At 33.6% G+C, this 25,796-nt stretch overlaps 1 protein-coding gene and 1 non-coding gene across 2 annotated transcripts in view; one reads left to right on the top strand and one right to left on the bottom strand.

Moving 5' to 3' along the window:
- LRP1B (LDL receptor related protein 1B) overlaps positions 1 to 25,796 on the top strand; it is a 1,866,249-nt gene that overhangs the window by 15,738 nt on the left and 1,824,715 nt on the right. The gene's annotated exons all lie outside the window — the stretch shown is intronic.
- On the bottom strand, positions 12,839 to 12,942 carry LOC122241777. The gene has a single exon (XR_006222000.1). It is a non-coding gene; the product is annotated as a small nucleolar RNA U13 (small nucleolar RNA).

Genomic DNA, 25,796 nt, shown 5'->3' with positions numbered 1-25,796 from the left:
CCATGACTCATGGGTAAGGTGAACCAGTAAACTGATGTGTAAAATTCCAGGTAATGAAACATGACTTTATATAAAGACAAATGTCTAGAATCTTTTCAAAAGGCCTAGGATCTCCACTTTTTCAATGTACGAAGTTTTTTATTTTCTTCCTTTTTAAGTGCCCCCATGAACGTCACATTGCTTGACTTTGTTTGTTTGTTTTTAAGCCTTTCTGGTGGTTGATACAGTCTTGTTCTTCCTGATCATTTCCAATTTCTCCCAAATTTGAGCTGCAATTTTTTTTTTCCCTTCACTGTGGGATCCTCCTCCACCTGCTAAAAGAGCCAAACACAACCTTACTTTCCAAAAAGTCTGATTCATCTTAGGTTCTTGGATACATCCAGTTTTAATGGCATATTGTCTAAAAATATATAGATGTGAGATTATTGATCCAACAATCAGTTTAGCTTCTGATAATAGCTCTAGGAAGGTAGTGAGAAACAGAACTAGTTGGAAAGCAATGCAACACCCATATTGAATTTTTAACAACTTAATACATTTTAGGAAATGATCCATCTGAAAGGCATTATGGCTTGCTGAGAAAAGCTGTACACTGGGAACCGGGAGAAGTGGGCTCAATTCCCAGCTCTGCATCTGACTCACTCTTTGTCCTTGGGCAAGTCACTTAGCCTCTCTCTGTGTCTACTTCCTGCCTGGTAAAATAAGGAGAATAATGCATAAAGGCTCCCACCTCACCAAGATGTGTTGAGGCTGTATTCTGTAACCACTGAAGGGATCTTTCTTCCCCCTGCTGGCTAATGGCAAACTTATTTTTATTAGCATCGAGTTTGATTAAATTTTGCAAAAAAAAAAAAAAAAAAAAAGCATGGAGCTATGACTAACTTGAAAGAATCCTCTAATCCTTTAATTTACACTAGAGTTTTACTGCAGTACATGTTGCTTTGTGTTGATACACTCGATGCTAGGAAGAGGACTTGTAGATCCTGTATCTACAAAAAATCTGTTGCCTCAATCTACTTGAGTGTCAACTATGTCTTGTACTGAGCACTGCAGAACCCATTAGGGGAATAGAAGATAAAATCCTGGAGAGAAGAGGTTTACATATAAAAATGTTACCTAACAATATTTATTCAAAAATGCTATTGTTAACATTAGGATCTAGACAATGAGAAAATCAATATAGGCTGAAAAATCACAGAGCAATGTCTTAGAATACATTGAATAAATGCCTTTTATATATACATATACATATAATATATGTATTTGTATACATATAATAAATGCCTATGACATCTTCCCTGATTGCTCCAGCAAAAATGATCATTTCCCTCATTTCCCATCCTCTTTGTTTGATCTTGCTGGCTCATTTTAATTTCTCCAGTTTTCCCTGAATATATTTTGCCATTTTTAATTTTTTTTTCTTTTTAACTACTAGTTAATCATAGTTTCTTTTTGGTTATTTTGTCTCTTAACTTTTTTTATATTGAACAGCACCCCATCGCATTTTTTCATGATCTTTATCTTTTGAAATGATTCTGCCAGTCGTAGAATATCTTATATTTTGAATTTGTCTTATTTTTCATTATTTTATTTATCGTGGTCCTGTATCACCAGTGTTTTCTGTAAATAGGTTATTAGATCTAGAGGCTAGATTGGATTCATATTGAATATTCTGGGACAGAATACTTCGTAGGTTGTATTAGGTATATGTATACATATTAGAATTAATAATGCAAATACCAAGAGAGATGGAAAGTGCTTCTGCTTTGCTGCGGTGCTCAGCAGTAATGTTGTATGCTATTGTAGAAGAAAAGAGTGCACTTATTAGCTCTATTATCTTTACTAATTACTTGATCTCTTTAAATCTGTTTCCTTATAAATGCAATGCAGCAATACCTACCATAAAGTCTTGAGGGTTTGAGAAAATACTTATAAAGTGTCCTGTTTATAGTAGGCACTCAATTAATTATTAGTACTGATAGTAGTAATAATGATTGCTTATGTAATAGTTTTCTGTCATATGGTCTTTTATGATGAAAATGTTTAGGAATGACATTCATTCTATGAACAGAAAGCAGTACTGTTCATCCCAGGATTCCCATTGTAACAGATGGATGTTTCCAGTCTGTTGACTGGTTGGTTGTTATAATATGATATAAATGGGAGACATTATTGGTAAATCTTTCTAGTAGATTATAAATAACCCAATAAACGAATATAAAACATTATCTATAGACAAAAATCTCTCTGTCTCTAAAAACTCCAAATCCTTTGCTCCAAGATCATCTTGTGCTTTCCACCACTCTAAGAAAAGGAGAGAAAATTACATGTAAAATCTAAGAACCTACACTTGAGGTATTCCCAGTAATTGAAAGATAACAACAAAAAACATTAGGGTTGAGATTAAGAGATTATGTTTTGAAGTTAGTCAGTTTGGATTCCAGTCCACACTATTTCAGTTATTAGCTATGTCACATTGGCCAGGGTACATAGTCTCTTTGAAACCCTATATGCTTATTTGCAAAAAGCTCCAAGAGATGTAAATATAGAATAGAGATATATAGGAGTTAAGCGACTGACTCTTGATTTCAACTCACGTCATAATCTCATGGTTTGTGGGATCAAGCTCCACATGGGGTTCTGAGGGGACAGCACAGAGCCTGCTTGGGATTTTCTCTCTCTCTCTCTCTGCCACCCCCCCTCCGCATATGTTCTCTTTTCAAAATAAAATAAATAAAATTAAAAAATAAAGAATAGAGATATATAAACCACCAACTCACAATCACTGCTCAATACATGCTGGTTATTATATTTTATTACTGTATACATACATTTATTGCCTACAGTTGGCACTTAATAACTCTTAGAAGCCAGTGACGTTACAGTAGGAGAGACCAGAGCTGTTGCAGAGTCTGCAAAAAGACCAGGCAGAGGAATGGTAGGGAGGAATGACATCCACATCACACTCTGCTTACCAAGCTTTGTCCCCCAGTCTCGGGTTATATTTGACCAGAGGGGTTTCCTTTTTCTAATTAGCACAAAGGTGCCATGAAGGCTATTGCTGTCGTAGATGCGAACCTTTTAAACATAGATAATTGCAGGTACAAAGTTAGTGAGGAGCAAGAGAATTGACCTAAAAAGAGTAATTCTGTAGTTCACTATGGTTAATACAAGATTACTCTTGAATAATAAGACGTGCAGATTATGTTGTTCTTTATTAAGGTGAGATTTTCAAAGTCCTCTCTAAAAGAAATCATCTAAAATCTCTCAATATAATTAATGAACTACTTTTTAATAGGAGAAAAGATACTTGTCAAGGAATAAATTTCAATATAGATTTTCATATTCTCTTCTGAGGTTAGTTTCTAAATATAATTCATTTTTCCTTCAAATAGTTTAAAATGACATTTGACTACATAAAAACAGAATTGCTCCCTGCTTATTAGCTTATTGATAGTGCTTCAAGTCATGAGTTTGCATTTATGCTGGGTGTCCTGTGGGGATACACTACTATGTTGTATCTGAAAGTGCAGAGAATAAATTATTGGGGATCTAGAATACTTTTCTGATCCTGGTGGCATTACTAAAATGACGTTTTTGTTTTGTTTTGTTTTGTTTTGTTTTTGCTTTTATGGGTTGAAAACAAAAGTATTCAAGTATTTATTATTTATTTTTATCCATATAAGGTTTTTGCATTGCCTTAAAAAATAAACAGGTGGGGGCAGAAGGAACATCTGTTGTTTCTTTTATGCTCCAAAAGTATTATTGTACTTGTTGAAAAATGCTAATTTTTTTCCAGGAAGAATGATGTGATTGAATAATACCAAGTAAATGTTCTAAGTGATAAATTTTCATAAAGAGTAGTTTGCTTTCTTATCAGTGTGTGTGCAAAAGATTTTCTGTCAGAAAATCAGTGAAGACAAAACCAAAGTTTGGATTTGTATCTTTTAATACTACACATATCATTCTCTACAGCTTATGAAAACCACTGAACCAGATATCATTTTGAATGTTAACACTGTACTTCTCTGACGCTATTGTTTTCTCCTCAGGGAGGGGGACTATAAGGAATGCCTGACAGGCATGTTTTACTTCTCAGTAGGAAGAACTACTCTTTCCACAAATTAAACTGCAACTTTAAAAGTACATTTTTAAAATTATTTTTGTTTTTTTAAAACCAAAACTACTACACTTTTGCTTTCCTGCAAAGCAATGAAAACAAATAGTTCTAGGCAAAATATGTACAATGTTAATCTTGAGTTTCCTTTACTAAAGGAATAGTATTTGCTAAAATAATAGGTGAAGAGTTTGTTTTACATCTGATCAGTTTATAGATATTATCAAAATTGATTTTTGAAAATGGAAGAAGATACCCTCTTGTAATAAGCATTACTTATAGTAGCAATGCAAAAATGCTACAGAGACTGTTCAAGTTATACTATTTTAATATTGCTGTTATGTTTTCTACATGGTAGATCCAAGCCTTGCTCTAATATTATAGAAATAAGAGAAAAAAACCATTCAAACATTTCTGGGGTGTTAAAGCGAGTTAACATCATAACCACCAACTGTCAGCAGGCTTTGGGGAGCCAGCAGGGAGCCATGTTTATCCCACATAATGCATGTGTGGTCACGGATCTCATTAAGCAATAACAATCTTTGGGAAATGGTTGTTTCCTCCCAAAGTCCACTCTAAATATACTCATTCCTAGTCCACTGAGGTTCATGCTGCTTATAAGGTTGTCATGCTCTTTTTTTTTTTTTTTTTTGAGGTTTTTTTAAGCTGGGTTTATGTGTAACAGAAGAATCCTGTCACATAAAAATTGAGATATTTGTGTCTCAAAAATCCATCAAAAAGAAAACCAGTGTTTGAGACTCACTAGGGAAGTTCTTGGGTAAGCATAGTTTCTGTGATCAATTGTTCTGAGGTAATGAATGAGATGCCCACCACTTGACATATTCAGTTGTTTTCACCTGGAGTCAGTTGGGGAAAATATACTAATGAGCTAACTTCAGTGTCCTTGGCAGGTAAATTCTACAAGCCAATTTTAGCCAAAATCTGTAACTGAAAATATACTCACTAGATCTCAGGTCTGTGGAGTCATGTAGCATCCATAGGGAGTTTTGCACCTTTAAAAAAGAATTAATTCATCCTGTTAACTGTCTCTACACTTAAAATAATAAGTGATTGAAAGCTGATATAAAAAATGCACTAATGGTAAATTGAAAGGGGTATTTGAAAAAGAAAAAGAATACTTCAACCACTTGGTAGTCAATGAAAAAGTGTTGACTGTCCCAGTGTCCTCATTCAGCTTTGCCAGATTTTAGTACTTTTAATACTTTAGTCCTTTAGATTCTCATATAGCTTGTGTTTCAAATGAAAGCAATTACAGGAAATGAGAACGATAGTGCCATGAAGTAATTATTAAAACGGGAAGGACTCAACAATGTGAGTTCTATCATCGTTGTTGTTGTTGTTGTTTTCTTAATGTTTATTTGTCTATTTTGAGAGAGCAAGAGAGAGGGAGTGGGGGGTGGGGTGGGTGGGGTGGAGGAGGGACAGAGAAAAGGAGAGAGAGAATCCCAAGCAGAGAGAGAGGGAGAGAGAGAGAGAGAATATCCCAAGCAGGCTCTGAGCTCCAGATGCAAGGTTGGAGCTCAGGAACTGAGAGATCATGACCGGAGCCAAAAGCAAGAGCCCAATGCTCAACTGACTGAGCCACCCAGGCACCCCTGTGAATTCTATTTTCATGCATTGATGGATTTTTTTCTCCAAAGAGGAGCATAGTAGTCAGTGGCATTTGCAACCCATGCTTTAGTGAGTTTATTTTTCGTTTTAATTATTAAACATCTATTGATAAATTACTTGCAAAGTACACTCCTAACAGAGAATATGAAGACTGAGTGTATTGCTTTTTATTTTCCAGCTAGTTTTCAATCTAGGATTGCTCTTTCACATGGAATTGAAAATGAATAATAGCTTATTTGAGAAAAAATAATTTTCGATAATGATAGAGGTTCTAAAATCATAGGAAATATTCACTTCAGAGAACATATCTATTTTATTTTTGATTATAGAGTTACCTGTAAATTAATTTTTATATTTGAGCCATCTTGTGCATCTTATTTTTTAAAAAGGAAATGATATATTAGAAATATATAATTGTATTTTAATATATTAGGGATATATTAGAAAACTCTTTAGAGCCATTAAGATATTTGTAGTCTTAAGTTCTTAAGTATAATACTTTTGTCTAAAAATTATAATAGTAGAATAATGCAAATTATTTATGAACATAATGTAATATGTTTTTATTAAAATGTGTATTTAGTGACTTTTATGCATCTGTTTTACAAATCTGATTGAGTGGTATTATTATATTTTAGCCCAGAGAATGTTATAAAATAAATGTTAATACTGTTAAATATATCAAAGTTTCTTTCTCCCTTTTTCTTTCCTGCTCATATTTGCACAGGATTAATAAACTATGTGGAATTTATTCCGAACAAGACATTTATTTACATTTAGGACTCTCTATTTTAATTAAGGCAAAATATATAACAGCTTAAATATAAAGTTTTATATTAACTTTATAATGTACTTTGTTATACTGACATGTATTTGTTTCATTAATTCACTGTGGCAGATAAATAACAGCTAGTATATATATGCGATCAATTTTTAAAGAAGAATGCAGTAGTGTCTTCTCAGTAGTAAATACATATCAGAAATAATGTAATTTTTACTTTTTGAAAATATTTTATTGCTACTAGATTTTTCAAGGGCTTCATTAGTACAAGTAGTTATTAAACTCTAGAATTTGTCTTATCATGCTATGAAAAATGATCCAGAATTTGAGAGTGAGAAGCAAAGAGGTGAAAGGCTGGTTGCACTGGGTGATGGCGTATTCCAAGTGACAAAAATTAAAATGTATTAGTCTGGTACATTTTATGTATTAATGGCGTAAAAGTTACAAAGAAAAGTGGAGTAGCCCTGAAGTCAAAGATTTTGCTTTGTGTCCAGGCTCTAGCTTCTGCTACTTCCTAGCAGAGTAACCATGAACAAGTCTCGTATTTTCTCCAAAACTAAATTTTTGTATCTGTAAAATGTAACTAATGACAACTTATTTTATGGAGTTGCTTTAAAACTGAATAAAACTATGAAAGTGTTTTACAAATTCTATAGCACTTTACAGAATTACGATGTAATTATTCCACAACAGTAATAATGAAAGTCAGTTCACTTTTGTGATTTTTTAAAAATTCCTTATTTTGGAATCTTTATTTCTTTTGTTTACTTCCCATTTCTTTAACTCACTTCTATGGATGACAAGAAAACACAGCTTAATAATAATTTACTATTTCAACAATATTTATTATGGACTTGCTAAATAAAATTCCACTTAATGAAAAAAGTGTGAATGCTATGGTAATGAAAAATCGTCATTTGTGTGTTAGAAAGAAAAAGAAAAAATCAGGCCAAAGTGTCCAATCAGAGTGGCAAACAGGATTTCAGAGAGGTGGCAAATATGTGTGCAAGCAACAAAGTAGCTCATTTTTTGTGATGACAAGTGCCTTAAGTTGAGTGAAATGAGTGAAATGAGATACCATCCAAGTTCAGCTTTCACGTACATCTAAGTTCCCATAGAAAAAAGGTTAAATAATACTTTATCTAATTTAACCTTTGGTTGCCAGAACAATATATGACCCCAAGGCACACATGAAATAAGACACTATTATGTTTCAGGAAGAGAAATAGTCATATTAATAATTGAAATATAAACATAAAATAACATAAAATGTGAATCATTGCTAGGCCATAGATTTAATCTCAATTGTAGACCCTGAAGAAGTTTTTGAAATATAAACGGTTATTTTTGTTTATTAAAAAACACGTCTTCAGTATTAGTGAATTATTTCTGGAAATTGGTAAGCTCTTACCAATTATAACATTTTGATCATCTTTCAAACAGATGTTTAACAACTTAAAATTTATCTCTTATGCTTAAGTGACTACCAAATCACTACATTTAGCACATTCCACAGAAAATAGATATTTCAATTCTTCACTGATTTTTCTCAGAACTCTACATTTTTGTAAAATTCATAGCCCTCTATAAAAGCTAATAAAAGTATGATCCTATCCATTTTGGCCCTATTTAATGGAATGTATCAAAGAAGAAATGCCATAACTTTATTATTGTCAATGCTGGAAGAAGATATTCCTTACATTTTACAATTTAAATTTACAGTTTATAATTTAATTCACTGAAAATTATTGGGAAGTTCAATCCATTTACCATTCTGCTACTAGACACAATGTAATTTTTACCTTTTGAAACTATTTTATTGCTACTAGATTTTTCAAGAGCTTCATTAGTACAAGTAGTTATTAAGCTCTAGAATTTGAATTTGACCTTTTAAATAACCCAAACAGATCTTCTGTCTAAACCTCTTCAATGGGTGGGGTTTTTGTTGTTGTTGTTTTGTTTTGTTTTGTTTCACAGTAACAGTTTGCCTGTAGGGTGACATGTGACCTTTCTGCCAAGGCACCAAAGATAGAGATGACCAGGAGTTTGCTCTCTACTCTGGGCTCACCTCCAGTCAGCTGGGCTTGGTGCCCTTTCCTATCTTTGCAAATCAGCCTCTGAATATTTCCCTCACAACACTTGCCAGGAACTGTTATGACTGTTACTCACTGTTAATATATTTTATCTTAGACTGTGGGCTCTGTGAGGGTAGGGAATGCATCTATATTTCTATCACTCGTGTAACGTCTGGAAGTGGTAGGAAGTTTTAAACAGATATGTAAATAAAACTAAGTATTTCCCCACCTGGTCTTGAAAAAGCCCAATTTGAGAGCGTCTCATAGGTATAGGCACTAACTCTATGAAGCTCTTCAGATGTTTAAATAATGAAGATATGAATTGTTCATTGCTTGCCTTTTTAGAGACTGGTTGAATGTAAGACTTAGAAAATGATTGATAAAGTTTGTAGCCACTGTTTCCTGAGATGAGGCCCAAGGAGTCCTGGTGAGCTGAGAAGAGACAGATTTTGAATACATTGCAGCCTGACATGGGCTCTGGTGCAAATGCAGTACTAATGGTTTAAGTGTGAAACAGAGTATCGTTAAAAACCTTTATGACCTTATGTTGTATCAAACTCATTTCTACCCCATATAGACACCCACAGGACTCAATCCAGTGTTTGGAAAATGTGTAACTTTAAAGAAACTCTTTGGAGTATTGGTTTCAGGCCAGACTTTGCTAAATCAAAGAGTGCCAGTTTCCTTCATGCCAAACAGCACAATAAACCCCTCTGCAAAAGGAATAAAGACTGCTGAGAAATAACTGATGAGGCTTTTAATGTCAATAAATGTCATTTTGTGCATCAGTATTGTGAGAGTTTCCTTTTCACAAATGGAAGAGGGATTTTATATACTCTCCTGTGAAAGGATAGGGATTTAGAGTTGGCGTTAGTAGACCCTGTAATAAAACAAATCCCTTCTTCAAGTCCCCCTTGAAGTGAAGAATGGCACTTGAACTTTTCATTTGGTAATATGTGGATTATAGATATCCCTCCTCTTACCACTAAGGTGTGTGTCATCTTCTTTGCTATCTTCGTAAATATCCTACTGGGAGCTAGAGGAAGTGGAGAAGAATTGAGAAATAGCCTTTTGGCTTCATTAGATCTTGCGTGATTAAAGATTTGGAAGGCGCTGTGAAAATACATTTAGTTTTCTGACAATCTTGTAAATGAAGCTCAACAAGTATGCACCAGAGTACTGAGCAGATACTTGGGAGGAAGCTTTTACACAGCTGACAGGTCCTGCTAATGAATCCTGGACTGGCACAATATTTAATTTGGCGTTTCCTTACATACAGCAGGTAAGAATCAGCCAATAGCATGAGGTCAGAGATGTCATTTATTTGGCATATTGTGTTCATTAGAGTTTGTGACATATTCTAGCTTAAAATATTATGCTATTCAATGTATATGTATTTATAAAAATCATTGGGCCATCTCTTGCAGGATTAGAATGTTAAACAGTGTTTGTGAAAGAGAAAAATGTGCTTGTAATTTCATTAATTGTTTGACTAAGTCTTCTTCCCTTTTTTAATTTTTTAACTGTAAAATTTCTATACTAGAAATGGCTTTAGTTAGCTTCCTATATGGCTGCCAAAACCAAATAGTCACATTAAACTCAAAGCGTATTCTTTTATATATTCAAAGAACATAAAGAACACAAAGAACACAAACCTGCGTTTCTTTATGAATAAAACTGTCACTATAAGAATGACTATAATGATACTAGGTTTATAAATAATAGGAAAAAATGATAAATAGTACCATATATTTAAGGAAGAGTTTATACATTTGTGTTTACATTAATTTAACAGTTTGATCTTCTGGGTTTCCAGGGACTAAAGCTATGCATAGCAACAAAACAATCTTATTAAAATAATTTCCCCAATTAATTTACATAATTTAATTAATGTGCATAATTTACATAATTATTTTCATCTACATGAAAATTAAGACTTAAAAATTATAACTTGAATAATTTGTTAGCCAAATCATTCAAATATTAAAATATATGGTATTCAAAATAGCAAATACGTTAATTAACCCCTGACTTTCTACAGAGCTTTAAGTGTGAGATCTTGGAGGAAAACTCTGCTCCCCAAAACCCAAGATCTACATCATACCAGAGAATCATATGTATCCTTTCCTCACTATTGAGAAAGAAAAAATAATATTTACATACTTACACCTAAAAGACATAAGCCCAGAAATTCAAGGAGTGATTACAATATTGATTAACCACCAAATTACTCTTAGTTGTTTTTTACTTCCACATTAACTAAGTTTGAAATGTAAGAGTTTTAACTTTTAAAACATGTATATTTCAGTGTTTGCTAATATTTTCTTATTTGGGTATGATTATCAGGTTTTTCATTACACCTAATTAAAAATACATAAAATACATTCAGGGAGTCCTCTTTTCCATTTATATAAAATATCTTTCTCTATTTTCTATATCTTTTGTGGTCCAATTTTGTGACATGAGTTTCATTACAAAAGATTTGCTTTTTGAATTTTATTATCAGCATAAATTTTATTTATAACCAGCACTTCCTTTAAGTAATTATAATGATGCAATCAATGTGATTACTTTTGAATGCTTTCAAAATATTTATAACACCAGTTGCATTCTTCCTACCAAGAATGCTCGTCCTGATTTTTGGCTCTATAGGCATGGCTACCAGATCTTGTTAAGTGAATTTGTCTGAAGTAAACTCTAGTTTAATGAGAATGAAGTATCCCGGAGTACTATTCATGTTTTCCTTTTGATGCCATTTTTAGACAATTAGGGCAAGTTGGAGATTTATAATCAGGGTACAGAATGGTTCACAATGCCATGTGGCTATAAGAATGCACATGGCTACTGTCTTAAGACACTGCTGTAGGCCTTAAGATACATTTTTTACATACTAAAATGATTTAGTATGATTTACATGATTGTAAAAATATCATGTAAAATATCATGTAAAAATATCAGCTGTCATTTTATACAGAAGGAAATTTAGACTCACACTAAGTCCAACAAACAGCAAGTGTCAAAGTTCCACAAAGTCTAGATGTTAAATCTTTCAATCTCCAAGGTCTTTGTTTTTTTAACTATGATATCGCAATGTAGCTTTCTAGAGAAACTAAATTAATATAGAATAAAATATAATGTTACAACAATAGAGCATTATCAGAGTTTTGCTTTTTAACAAACATCTCAAAAATAAAAGAAATGTGTTTTTCTCAATATATACTAGCTAGAACCCCATGGGAGACTAAAAACTTTTTCTAATAATGGCTTATGTATGCACTAAAAACATTTTGGGAATTCTTATTTTGGAATTGCGTTAAAAGCCTATGGCATTTTCTTTTAAACTCAATGCTTTCAAATCTTGATTTCTAAAGTGTAAATTTGATTTTTTTGGCATAATCAAAAGACTTATAGAGGTCAGATTTGTGAATGAAGTGATAGATTAAACTTGTTACTTTGGTTTTGATGTTTAAATTTTGGAACAGATTTTAAGTGATAGGCTGTGTCTAAAAGTAACTCTAAGAGAAATATTTAAAAATAGTTTTCTTAATAGCACCAATAGAAAGTCTGCTATTTATGCCTACATTAAAGAATAGCTTCATTTGGGTTCTTTAGGACCAGAAGAATCATCCACGGTTTATCCACAGTATACACACACACACACACACACACACACACACACACACACTGACATATATTATATATATAAAACAGGTTTTATATTTGAGTATATATGAGACTATGTCTAACATATGCTTTATATCAAAATGTGTGTAACATATGCAGAGATAGACATGCTAACATGTTGTGTATTCCAATTTTATGAAATACAAATGTGGCAATTTCAATTTAAATCATGTAGATAACCTATGTAACTTAGATGTTACCTAGACTTCTCCCAAAGGAATGACTTATGTTCCTTAGTGAATGAATATGAAGTGACATTTGAGAAGGTCCAGTTGCCAGCCTACTTCTGAGGAGATCTAGCCTGGCTGTCCACATCACCGAAGCAGTCACCACTGTTTGAAAATGAATCAGACTACACTGCCCCTTTATACCTTTAAATACAAATCCTGCAGCCCATTAGCTCACCCACTTCCCTTCCCAAGTTCATAAGCCAGGTGCCCTCCCCAAACCACCCCCAAAAAATTTTTTTAAACCTATTTAGTTCAAATAGGGTAAGAATAATTTTAAAATAAGTTTACCTATGGAAATTACTTTTTTTTCCCAAGTTCACATCAGATGGGTAATGTGCCGAGGTCATAACAAGGTTTGAGGGAAGCACATGTCACACAACAGAGTGAACACCCAATCTTCACGCTTATGAACTGTAAAAGGATCCTGCGATTTACTCTTATTAGTAATTTCCTATCTCTTCCCTCCTCTCTTCCTCTCTCCTTTCACCCTTGAGTCCCACTGTCCTCAAAGCAAAAGTAAAGAAGAAATGTGTGGTGGTGGGACAGTGAGTCCTTACAAGAGGAAGGCTAAATTGGAAATCGCTTACAAAGGACCCAAACCATCTCAAACTATCAGTTTAATTTTATAATTATGTTGCAGAATCATTAAAGCAGCTTGGTTATTACCATCAAGATTTCTTTTCTGGTTTACAAGGTGAGAGGTTAATGACTCATTTACTGAGGTATGCAGTTTTCTTTCATTTTTCACTTACAATTATCTTCACTTGTTTTAAAATGTAATGCAGTCTCCAAAATGTATTGTAGTTCTTCATTATTTCTGTCAATTAAACTTTCTAAATCATAGCTTTAAAATGAATCACAAATAAGAATTAATAGATTTCAATTGCTGAATGCCCACTTCCTGGACGAAATGAATGGGGCAGATTTACTTTTGAAAATCTGCTTTCCATAGCAGCTGGAGCATGAGGGCACAGCAGATGTTAGTCTCTAAAAAGCTAGTATTCACTTTGGAAATGGACTCTGGATGTCGGTGTTGTCTTTCTCCATGGAATGATGTTTGTTGATAGAGCAATGTTGATGCTAATATATTTTTGGCTGAAGTAATGGTTACTTTACAGAGCATCTGTGTTCTGTAAGCACTTCAGTGAGATGCCTAGGTTGCCTGATATCTTAAGGCAAAGTGATGATGTAAACAGACAGTAAACTTCCTTCAAGGTTTTCATAGGTAGATCCAATTTTAGATAGGTAACATAAAACCAAGTGTCCTTAAATCTAGTCTAAAAAAATACAAAGTTCTCTACAAGGAGACATAATGTCTACAAATGTAGAAAATCTCAGTCTTAATCACTGGGGGTAACATTGTACTCATTTGCATTGTTTATGAAATTAAAGTCAACATTTTTTTTTTTAATGTAGACTGCATTAGTTCTCTTGTTCACCAGACTTCATGATAATTGACATCTCTCTAACACTTATAATCCAGGTTACTATCTCGGGAGTGGTGGTATAATGAGGTTGTTGCCATAGAAACTTTGCAATCATTGACGCACTTTTACTATTGAACTTAAATGCTATGGCAAATTTAGAATTTTAAATCATTTAGAAACAGAACAAATTCTGTGGGGATAGTGTATTATTCTTTTATCTGAAATAAACCACTTAGGGAACTAATTATTTTGAAAATTGAAGAAAGGTGCTTATTAGCACAATAGTACTATTTAAGATCTAAAGCTAAGAGAAGAATTTGGTCTAGCCAATGCAATTTGTCAATATAATTTAGTGTCAGAAAATCCCAATGAATGTCAGTTTGATTTGGGATTGTTAATACTCAAAATAGCATGGAAGGGAGGCACCTGGGTGGCTCAGTCAGTTAAGCATCTGACTTAACCTCGGGTCATGGTCTCATGGTTCATGGGTTCAAGCCCCATATTGGGCTCTGTGCTGATAACTCAGAGCCTGGAACCAGCTTCAGATTCTGTGTCTCCCTCTTTCTGCCCCTCCCCTGCTCACGCTCTGTCTCTCTGCCTCTCAAAAATAAACAAAAACATTTCAAAAATTAAAAAAAAAAATAGCATGAAAGGTGTTTATACACACGGAATAAATAAACTTGCTAAGGAAATCTAGAAATCATAGATTGCCTGTCTTTAAACTATCAACTAGTTATTAAATTTCTGTTTGAGATTTAAGCAGAAAATATTTTATCCTCCAAATCATGTTAATATTATAATCATATCTGCCTATTCTGTTAAATATGGGCTTTAGAATAAAATGGGTTTTATTGCCTTATTGAACTATACTTGCCTTATAGTCATCATTCTAAAATGCTGTTGCCAATTAGATTATAAACCCTTTGAAGGTAAAGCCCACTGGGATGGTGGCCATTAAAGGGAAAATGTAGATTAAATATCTCAGTAAGATCAAGGAACCCTGTTTAATCTGGTTTTGCACATGCATCACTGTTGAATATGAGTTTTCCACCATTATGGATTGTGGCATATGACAGAGGATTACAGTGATTGTATATTATGTACTGGATATCAGCTTGTGGTATTCTCATTTTTATTCTATATGAATAATGTTTCCAGGCAGAAATACACTAAGTTATTGCATGAGAGCTAGTTGCCTGTACATTTATTAAACAATCATCCATATGGCAAGAGTCAACACTATGTTTAGAGGAGAAAAGTGAGTTCTAATTAAGGAAGATCTACTTGAATTAACAAAAGTGAATTCCAACTTTTCAAATTATGTGTCTTTTGAAAATTATCAGTTGTGCAGCTTGGAGTACATTTCTATTTTGTTTTCTCATTTAGCCATGACTTAGTCCATTTAGATTGCTGAGAATAATATGAGGCCCCAAGTAAATTAAGGTTGACTTCACCTCAAGGTTGATTCTATAATTTCTTTCAATATGTTATTCATCTATTTAGTCTAGCTCTACTTCTACGAGTGATAATAATGTAAAGAGCATTTTTTTTTCTTTCTTTCACTAACTTTGTCCCTGTTAAAGACAATTTAGCCTTTTTAACTGTATAATTCAAATTTTGTTTGTTCTGTGTTTAATCTTACAATGGGGTCTTAAAACCCGAAAATGAATACATATTTGAGTGTTTTTATGATAGCAGTAAAACATGTTCTCTAAACTGAAAATAAATTAAATAACCATTTTAAGAGTCCTCAGATGGGCCAGTTTCCTGTAATATCTACTTCTAAGTAATTCTTAACCCTATGGAATATTGTCAGTAATTCAAATATTTTTTAAAATTCATCAATGCATGTTGAACTATTGGAAACATTTTCCTAAATGTTTACAAATGGAATTATTCTGTTACAGAGCATCAAAGAAGAAGAAGCACATTTTCTAGATCTGACCTCAAGAAAATTTCCTTCTTTCTTTCCCTTTGCCAGGTTGGAGTTAATATAGTGGGGTAGAGGAATATAGGCAGAAGGAGAATATCTATGTTCTCTTGGTTTGCTGATAATCTTAGAGGACTGTGTGAGAGAGCAAGATTTTTTTATAGCTTGTACTTGTTCTTGCAAAATATTAAAATGTAGAGAGCTTAGGCAAGGAAAAATATTAGACTTTGATGCTCCATTTTCAGGGACTTGTAAAAAGAAAAAGTTACACCATGTGATTTATTCTCATGACAAGATTGTAAAGAGAACAAGAAGTACAAAAACTCAATCTGTTGTTGTTACATTATTTACATTTGTACATGATGTCTTCTTTATCCTGAATGCCACATTTGAGTTCTTCAAAATGGTAATATAGAATCTTCATAAAGATTTACAGAGCCAACTTCAAACAACTAACTTCTTAATTTAATGGTAATTGTATGGTTTAAAAATGTACTTTCTTTTTGTAGCATATTTTTTTTCAATAGATAGCTCTGTGTACGCTGACATTAAATCATTTTGATGTCCTTCAAAATGCATACTAGCTTACTTAAGTTTTGAAATGTGGAGATCTATTTGGCTCTACATTCAGTAACTTTAAAATTGAAAAATACCAGATATGATTTTCCAAATAATTTTTCAAATCAGTAATCTGTCTTTCAAACGTTAATTGCTGATCCCCAAGTCCAAATATTATGTGAAATTAAACTGTTGTCTTCCTTTTTGCACACGTGGTACATTGCAGAATAAAATGTGATGCTTTCTTTATAAATATGAATGAGCTCAAATGCCTCACTCATGTTTGAAATGGGTCAAAAGCATTTGCGTGAAACATCGTGGAGCCACATCATTTTAAGGAGAATGAAGAGCTTCAAAAAGAAGTTAAGTTCGCACTAATTATTTTTTCAAATAGATATGTTTGTAGGTTTTCCTATAAAATAGGTCCTGTTTGACACTATGAATAAGAGAGCATCTCTTCCCTCACAGTGTTACATTCTGGTACAAGAAGTGCTAGCTTGAGAAGTTCCAGCTTTGTATTAGGCAAAATAGATACAGCAAGATTTTTGGGAAAAGATTTTTATAGTGATAATCACAGCAGGCTATGGACTAGGATAATCTAATGGTCTGCCTAAACATGCACGTAAGAGGGTCGCCTGGGTGGCGCAGTCGGTTAAGCGTCCGACTTCAGCCAGGTCACGATCTCGTGGTCCGTGAGTTCGAGCCCCGCGTCGGGCTCTGGGCTGATGGCTCGGAGCCTGGAGCCTGTTTACGATTCTGTGTCTCCCTCTCTCTCTGCCCCTCCCCCGTTCATGCTCTGTCTCTCTCTGTCCCAAAAATAAATAAAAAACGTTGAAAAAAAAATTAAAAAAAATAAATAAATAAACATGCACGTAAGAAATTATAATGATCAATGATTGCATTGTCACTCCACCAAATTTTTTTAAAAAGACTTTACATCTGCTGCCTTATGTGACTTCACTCTGTGGAATAGTAACATAGAGCTCTTACATCTAAGAGTAAATTAGTTTAATACGTTTAGTTTCATAGCCAGGAATCAGGTACTGAATTCTATGGTCAGGGACTTCTCTCCCATCACAGTATGAGGCTTATGGTTCATTTATTGGAACAAAAGGATTATACCATAAAGGTAATTGGTCACAGGCATAATTAATATCATATAAGATCAGAATTGGTACAAAAGGACCTTTATAGAGTACACATTATTTGGGGGTCATGTGAATAATGAAAGTTATTGCTTTGCCTTGCTTGTCAAATTATGTCTCGACATTCCACTTTCCCTGTGCTCTACTTAAATCTCCTAAGTGAGATTATTTTCTGAGTAAACACTCTCTGATATCTTGTCCTAGTGTGATACAGAACAAGGTTATGTTTTTCGATTAGTCCATTACTATCCCAGAAAATTGGTAAATTTCTCCCATATTATCTTTTGCATAAAATATAATTGACAGTGTCCCTGCCCTCTCATACAGGACAGTATGACTAGAACTCAATAAAAGCAGTCTATGGAGTTCTGTCAACTTTTCCAAAAGGGAAGATAAGTATAATACAAGTGTTATTTATTTGGATTTATAAGAAATAAGTCTAGCACAGAAAGGATAGTTAAGTAGACTAAGATCTGGCATCTACGCTGAATTCTAGTTACTGTCACCATGGTTTTCACAATTGCTGTTATATATGACTATTTACCAGGCATTGAATGGAACCCCAAAGTAATTTTGTATTGGATACTAAGTGCTTGACATAGTAATGTCTCCCTGTTTCTTGGAGTTGGATTCTACACTTGATTTTAGCCAAAAGGCCAAGAAGCAATCTTGGAGTTGGATTCTAATCCAGAGGTGCTACATGCAATAGTTTAGCAACAGACATCTATTTTATAAACAAAACAGAACAACCCCTTCCCAAGCCAACACACCTATTTTCTAATGTACTTGTAAAAATGATCAAACACAGAGTTGAAGATGTGACATTAATACATTAAATATCAAATGTTGGATGGAAGTAGAGTATATTATGCTAAGCTAAATAAGTCAGAGAGACAAATACCATATGATATCACTCACATGTGGAATTTAAGAAACAAAACAGATGAACATATGTGAAGGGTGAAAAAAAAGAGATGGAGACAAATCATAAGAAACTCTTAACTATAGAGAACAAATTGATGGTTGATGGAGGGGAGGTCAGTGGGGGATGGGCTTAAATGGGTGATTGGTATTAAGGAGGGCACTTGTGATGAGCACTGGGTGTTATATGTAAGTGATGAATCGCTGAATTGTAGTCCTAAAACCAATATTACACTATATGCTAACTAGAATTAAATAAAAACTTGAAACAAACAAAAAATAAATGTTGGCATTAGCTAAGCTCCTTTCCATTTCAAAGAAAAAATGCACATAGATAGAAGGAGGTATTTTCTGATTTTAGAAGGGGTTCATTTGGAAACTGAATAACCTAAAACCCACTGGAGTACAGTTTCATGCCTGGAGATTGTAATTAACTAAGACCTGTAATACCCCTATGAGAACTTCCAGAATGTTTAAGTCATTGGTTACATCTGACTCATTTGTATGGTCACCTTAGTTGTTGCTTTGTTCTTAAATATGATGAAACAAAAATTTTAATTAAAGGATACACACATACACATGCTGCAGTTAAATGGTTGTTTGTATACTATACTAGATATTTTAAGTACTTAATGAATATTAGGGAACTATAAACTATGGAGTCTATTGAACTACTTACTCCCTTGAAATCAATTTACCCTACAATAGCAGCATATCACAGGTTCTTATTAAGGGATTTTTTTTTTTAACTGTGAGGTGCTAAAGAGGATGCTATAGCATAATATACATTTGGTAACTTATACTCCTGTGCATTGCTTCACATCTTGCTAAAAACATATACACATCCCATTGCAAGTAAGTTCTAAAATATAGGGGTCCATCTGCTGATTTTAAAAAAGACTTTTTATATATTCATATGGCATCTATTTTTTTGTTGTTTGCTCTGAACAGAAGACTCTTTTCCCATTTTAGTCAACATTTTACAGTTTGAAATTAACACATTGCTTACCTAACTGTAGTACCTAAAGTGTGGCTAATTGGGTCAATTCACGTAAATTCTACAAATATTCACTGCACTTTAGTGGCATTTAGGTGTAAATAAGGTAGAAAAAACATGACTTCCCATGAAATCTTTATTAAATTCCTTCCTGAACTATTCTCTTCTGTATTCAATTATCTATTCACTTATAGAATCCCCAAATTCTGGCATTGCAAGGCAACTTATTCACTTTAAATTGTAGTATATTTTGTATTAATTTATTCTAAACTAATAATATAATATTAACTAGTAATATTGTAGCCTAAAATAAGCAGGCTGAATGATATATTTTGAATTTACTTTCTATGCCTGTTGGACTGATGATTCTTTTTGCTAACAGTCCTGTTGCTTAAGTACAATTTAGTATTTTACAACAGCACAAGGTCAAGTGGTCCCTCATAATGTCAATCTTGCATATTCTGTGACCATCTTAAACTTTAGTTTATCTTTGTGGGCCCCAGATGAAGCTGGGCTCAACAGTGAAGCCAACTTTAAGCATGAAGTCATAATCAAGGAGACACCAGCCAGGCAGCCAAAAATTATTGAAAAGCTTTAAATAATACCTGTTTCTTAAGAAATTATAAAAGAATTGCCTTGCTTGCACCATATCTTCTTGAGAGTCACTTTCAAATGCTTCCTGCTTCCTTTGTAGAAAGTAATTACTTGCATGACACCTGCTCTGTAACTCTGTCTCCTTTCTTGTGCTAAACTCTCCAAACATGTTCTGTCTTTCATCTGGGCAAAATACAGGGTTAGTTTTCCCCACACCCCTGCACTACCAGCATGCATCATAAAGCACATACCTTCCAGGGCACCTACGTGGCTCGGTTGGTTAAGCATCCGACTTTGGCTCAGGTCATGATCTCGTGGTCTGTGGGGTGGAGCCCCTTGTCGGCCTCTGTGCTGACAGCTCAGAGCTTGGATCCTGCTTCAGATTCTGTATCTCCCTCTCTCCCTGCCCCTCCCTGCTTGCACGCTCTCTCTCCCCCTCTCAAAAATAAAATAAAACATTAAAAAATTAAAAAAAACAACAACAACAAAGCACACAACCTTCCTGGATTTGTGCTTTACTAACCCCAGTAGTTCCTTTCTATATTCACTATCTTGCCTTTCTGGCTTTTCTAGTTCTGTGATTCACATATTCAATGGATATGTGACAGTGGGAAGAGGGGAAAATTTTCAATGCTATATTTTGTTTTACCTTTACATTTAATAGCGTGGCTTTTTTTCAAGAGCTTCTTGTTCTTAAAAAGGGAATGACCTATACTAACTGTCCATTCGTTGCACCTGATTTATTATACCAAAGTGGGATGAAGAATAATTTTATGTAATGGCTTCCAAAAGGTATTATTTCATACATTCTGGGGTCAATAAAAGTGATTCTGCTCTCAAGGAACTTAATAAACAGCTGACTAGTGACTGAGGAAAGAGAGAAAGAGAAATTGTTCTTGTTTTCATGAAGTTTATGGTCTACTAGGAAAGATAATATATGTATTATAATTAGCAATAGTGAGTTATAATTACTGCAGGAAATATGTAGACATAGTGACAAAATGAAGAGGGCATTCAGAGAAGTTCTGATTTGGATGAGGGAAAAATTTGAGCTATCCCTTATGGAATATGAAAATGTAAGACAGGATTTGGAGATGATGGGAACAATGGAACATGGATTTGTAGATGGGCAACCACACACAGTCCATATAAATGGCCTCTGTTCTTTTTGGTGATTTTAGTATTATTAGAGTATACATAGTTTAGTTTACAACTGAATTTCCTTATACATGTTTTCAAAATAAATGTAGAAAATAACTATGATAGTTTTGGTAGGAACACAATGTATGTCCAGAAATCCACAAGAACAACTGAACATATAATTATTCAGATTAAAAATTGCTGTTCATACTTGTTTGTTAATATTTGTTGGAAAACTTAATTGTATTTACCGTCTCCTGTATACATAGCTATGCATATATAGACTTGTTTTTTCACTAGCCTGTGTGTTTAAACCTCCTGAAGCTATAGAATTTGTAAAATTCCTATACAGAAAAGACAGAGGACTTTACAAATTTGTCCCAACTCTCAGAGGAGTCAGATTGCATTTTTAATCCACTTCATGATTGTTTATGCTTCTGTACCCAAAGGTCATTGGACTTTCCTTCTTGTAATTGTGCCCACCCTATTATTTTCTAAAAGTAATTTTTATAAGGTATTTTCTCACAAAGTTATGAACCTTAAAGACAACACTGAGAAAAGTACCTAAGTATGTGTCATTATCAGGGTAAGCAAATAGATACTATGCATAATTTTTATAATACTAAAATGCCAAAAAAAAATCAAAGTATGAAACTACAAAAACTATCATTTTTCCCAATATTCAGGCTTAGTTATCAGAGAGCAAGTACTTATTTTTTAAACAATTACTAAGAATTTATTAAGTAACAGCCAAAATATTGGGCACTTTCTCAAAACATAGGGGATCCAAAGACCAGTTGCACATAACAGTTAATCTTATTCACAATGCCATATGCAAAGGACATTTAATTACACACAAAACAAGACACCTGGAGGAAATCAGTCTAGAGATGGTACTGGGGCTTGGTGATGACCCACATTCTTTTCATTCAGTTTCCCTTCCATCCTCAGTGTTGACTTTCATCTTTTTGCTTTTCATCTGCTGGAGGAAAGGATAAAGGAAGAAAAAAGGATGGCAGAAGGGAATTTCTCAGAGTAGCTTTGACATTTTATCACTGAACAAATTTTTTTTTCTAGAATCTCTCCAATAGTCTTCTAACATTTCATTGGTCACAATTAGGTGACATGCTCATTCCGAGCTGTCAGAGAGTCTGGGAAGAGAGTTTCTTTAAAGGGGACACATGCTAGTCATAACTTGCTTAGACCGATTGCATCTCATCCTTTTGGACTGAATGTGTTTTCTTCCTCAATAAAGACAGAGTTCTAATTTGAAAGAAAAAGTATCTAAGATGGACATTGGTGGCATAGTGTAGAGATAGTGAATTGGCTAGTGGCTAGTGTCTTTCATATAGAGATAGAAAGCCATATTCTCATAGCTAACTTGCAGAATTGCATCGTGAATTAAGATCTTTAGACTCAAATCCAAATATTCTCATAATACCTAAGAGGTTTTGAAGGAAAGCTTGGCTGCTTCTCGCCCCCCCTCCCAAGGACATTATTTTCAGAGGACTTATATGTACTTTTAAAAAGTGTCATTTTCAGCTCTTAGCTAACTTCCAAAGTTCAAAACAAATAAAACCAACCTTATTCTTTATTATATGAGACATAGAGAACAATATCCAAATGGATCACTAATAGTGCCTATCACATTGCAAAATGGTGATGGTGTGTTTTCCAACTTCACAGTGTTCTTTAAACATTTTAGCTTAACATGTAAATACTTTTGCTAAAGTCTAAAAAATGAGCTTGCTTCTGAAAATAGAAGTGTTAGATAAATATGAAATTACATTTATACTTCATTTTAAAAACGAACAATCTTCTTATTTCGTTCTTTGCTTAAAGAGCAGGTAATTACAGAAGATAATCCAGGTAATGAAAGAAGATTTTATCTACTTAGTGGTTAATCAAAAAAATAAAATGTAACCAATGAGAGAAATTTTCAAGGAAATCCATACAGAGTTGTTGGCCTTATCTATGAAATTATTGTAATTATATATTTTCTTTAAGGGAAACTTGTTGGAGTAAAACTAAAATTATTATTTTTAAATTAAGGAAGGTATTTTTATATCATTTAAAATTTACCATATCCTGATATTTCTCTAGCTTCTAATATTAGTGTATTTTTCACACAAATGAACTGTGGTAATAGCCTAGAAACCGTACATCCACTTTAAGTGGATTCACTTTAAGTGAATTAAGTGACGAAATTCCTCTAGAGGCTAAGAATAAGTTAGGGACAAGAATACCAAGTGGCTAGTACGTTGTATTGCTAGCTCATTTTTCATTAAGTCAACTTGCATATTCTGGTTTTACAGTTCTATAGGATTCGTATAAATAATTCACACACTTGGTTCAAAATGTGGAAATAATTGGTGGGAGATTATTTGTAGTATTTTTGTTTCCAACATTGAATACCTTTCCTGTAACATGGAGTCTTGAGTATTTTTTAAAACATCAAATTCTCATGATCTTTCTTATATACAATTATTTTCATCTCTGTGCCCACAGAACTTGTGTGATGTACAGTTTGTATGCTGTACAGTCAGCATGATAGAGGGACGAGGGTATAGGGTTCGAAATCAAAAAGGCTTTGCTCTTGAACAGAAACCTGAGCCTGTTTTGTCACCTGTAAAATGGTGGTGATCGCAGCTCAATTATACAGCTGTTCTGAGGATTGGAGATAACACAGGTAAAGAGTACATATCTGATCCTCATAACTTGAAATTGATCTATTATTACCCTTTACAGGTTTAGGAAACCAAGGCTTAGAATCATGTGTACAGTTGGTATTTGTAAGTAAATAATTAAAGGCATATATAAATATGATATTCAACTTTGACTTGTTTCTGACAAAGATCAATTTTTTGAATAAGCGATTAATGAACTCATGCTTTACTTTTAATATAATACAAAAAGGCTAATTGTTCATATTTGTATATTTTCTCTTTATCCATAAAGATGGTAAATACATCTGGCACTTTGCTTTTTTGCGACAGTAATTCACAGCTAAAAATTTTGGATATATGATGAAGCCAGTGTGATATACTAATAAAACAAGTCTGATTATGGAAGATCGGAGAAAAAAATAAACAAAACCAAAAAAGCGAAAAAAACAGACACCACACCAAAAACCAAATCATGAACCAAACCCTTTTTTCTGAAAATAGAAGTGTGGTGGTCCTCCTCTGGCCACGGTTTAGCTTTCAGGGGTTTCAGTTACCTGCAGTGAACCGCGGTCCGGGAGCAGCTGATACTACTCCTGACATGTGGTTAGAAGGTCATTAGCAGCTTACACTACATCACAGTGCCTGCACCATTCACCTCACTTCATCTCATCACGTAGACATTTTATCACCTCACATCATCACAAGAAGGGTGAGTACGGAACAATAAGATATTTGAGAAAGAAAGAGAGGGACCACATTCACATAACTTCTATCACAGTACTATATATTGTTATAATTGTTCTATTTTATAATTAGTTATTGTTGTTAATCTCTTACTGTGCCTAATTTATAACTAAACTTTATCATAGGTATATAGACATAGGAAAAAGCGTAGTATATAGAGGTTTCAGTACTTTTGATAGTTTCAGGAATCCACTGAGGGGTCCTAGAACATGTCTTCTGTGGATAAGGGGTGATTACTCTACTAGATAAATATGAACCTTAATGTATAATACTGATAATTCATTTGATAACTGACTTAAAAATATATTTTCAAACGTATTGTAATTGCTTAAACAGATTAAGCTTGGCTTCTGTATGTCAGTTAAACTCACATTTATGTTTTCTTAATCAGATGCATATGTCACATTCCTCAAAAATAGTTATTGGTTCCCCACTGCCTATAGAGTGACAAGTAAACTATTACATTTGAGATGCATGATAATCTCCCCTCAACTCACTATTCTTTCCCCTGTCTCAGACCATATTTGTCCATGAACCATATGTTCCTGTCATATGCTTCCCACCTTCTTTCCAAAGTATTTGAAAATAAGGCCTGGTCTGTTTGAGCTCATTCTGTTTCTAAAGCATCAAAGCATAGAATGCCCTTTCTTCACATACCAACCCTTCCAAATTTATTAAAATATCAAATATTTTCACAAAGCGTTTCTCAATCCTTTGAAATTTTTGTAGTTTTTTTTGTTTGTTTCTTTTCAGTTGCAAGACATTTTGCATCTATGCATTTTCACCATTCCTTATGTTTTACACTTATGTCTGTCTTATACATGAATATGCAAACATTTTTAGGAAAGGCCATATTTTATAATTTCCTGTGTGTTCCACAGTATCTATCCAAGGATATTGTAGATTCTCAATAAATAATTGCAGAAAGAGCTAAAAATTAATGTAATATTGATTGCATAACTAATACTTTTATCTTCCTGGCACATTTTTTCCCTTTAAAAGAATGTAAGCTCCATGCTCTGAGGATTTGTCCATTGCGTTCACTAATGTATTCCCAGTACCTAAAAAAGTTTCTGGAACATAGAAAACACTCAATTATTTCTTGACTGTAACAATGCATTTCTCTGTATAAGTCAAATAATCATTAAACAAATA

The sequence above is a fragment of the Panthera tigris genome, chromosome C1 (assembly GCF_018350195.1).
Source record: "Panthera tigris isolate Pti1 chromosome C1, P.tigris_Pti1_mat1.1, whole genome shotgun sequence".
NCBI classification, from domain to species: Eukaryota; Metazoa; Chordata; class Mammalia; order Carnivora; family Felidae; genus Panthera; species Panthera tigris.
This window is presented reverse-complemented; position numbering and strand designations above follow the sequence as displayed.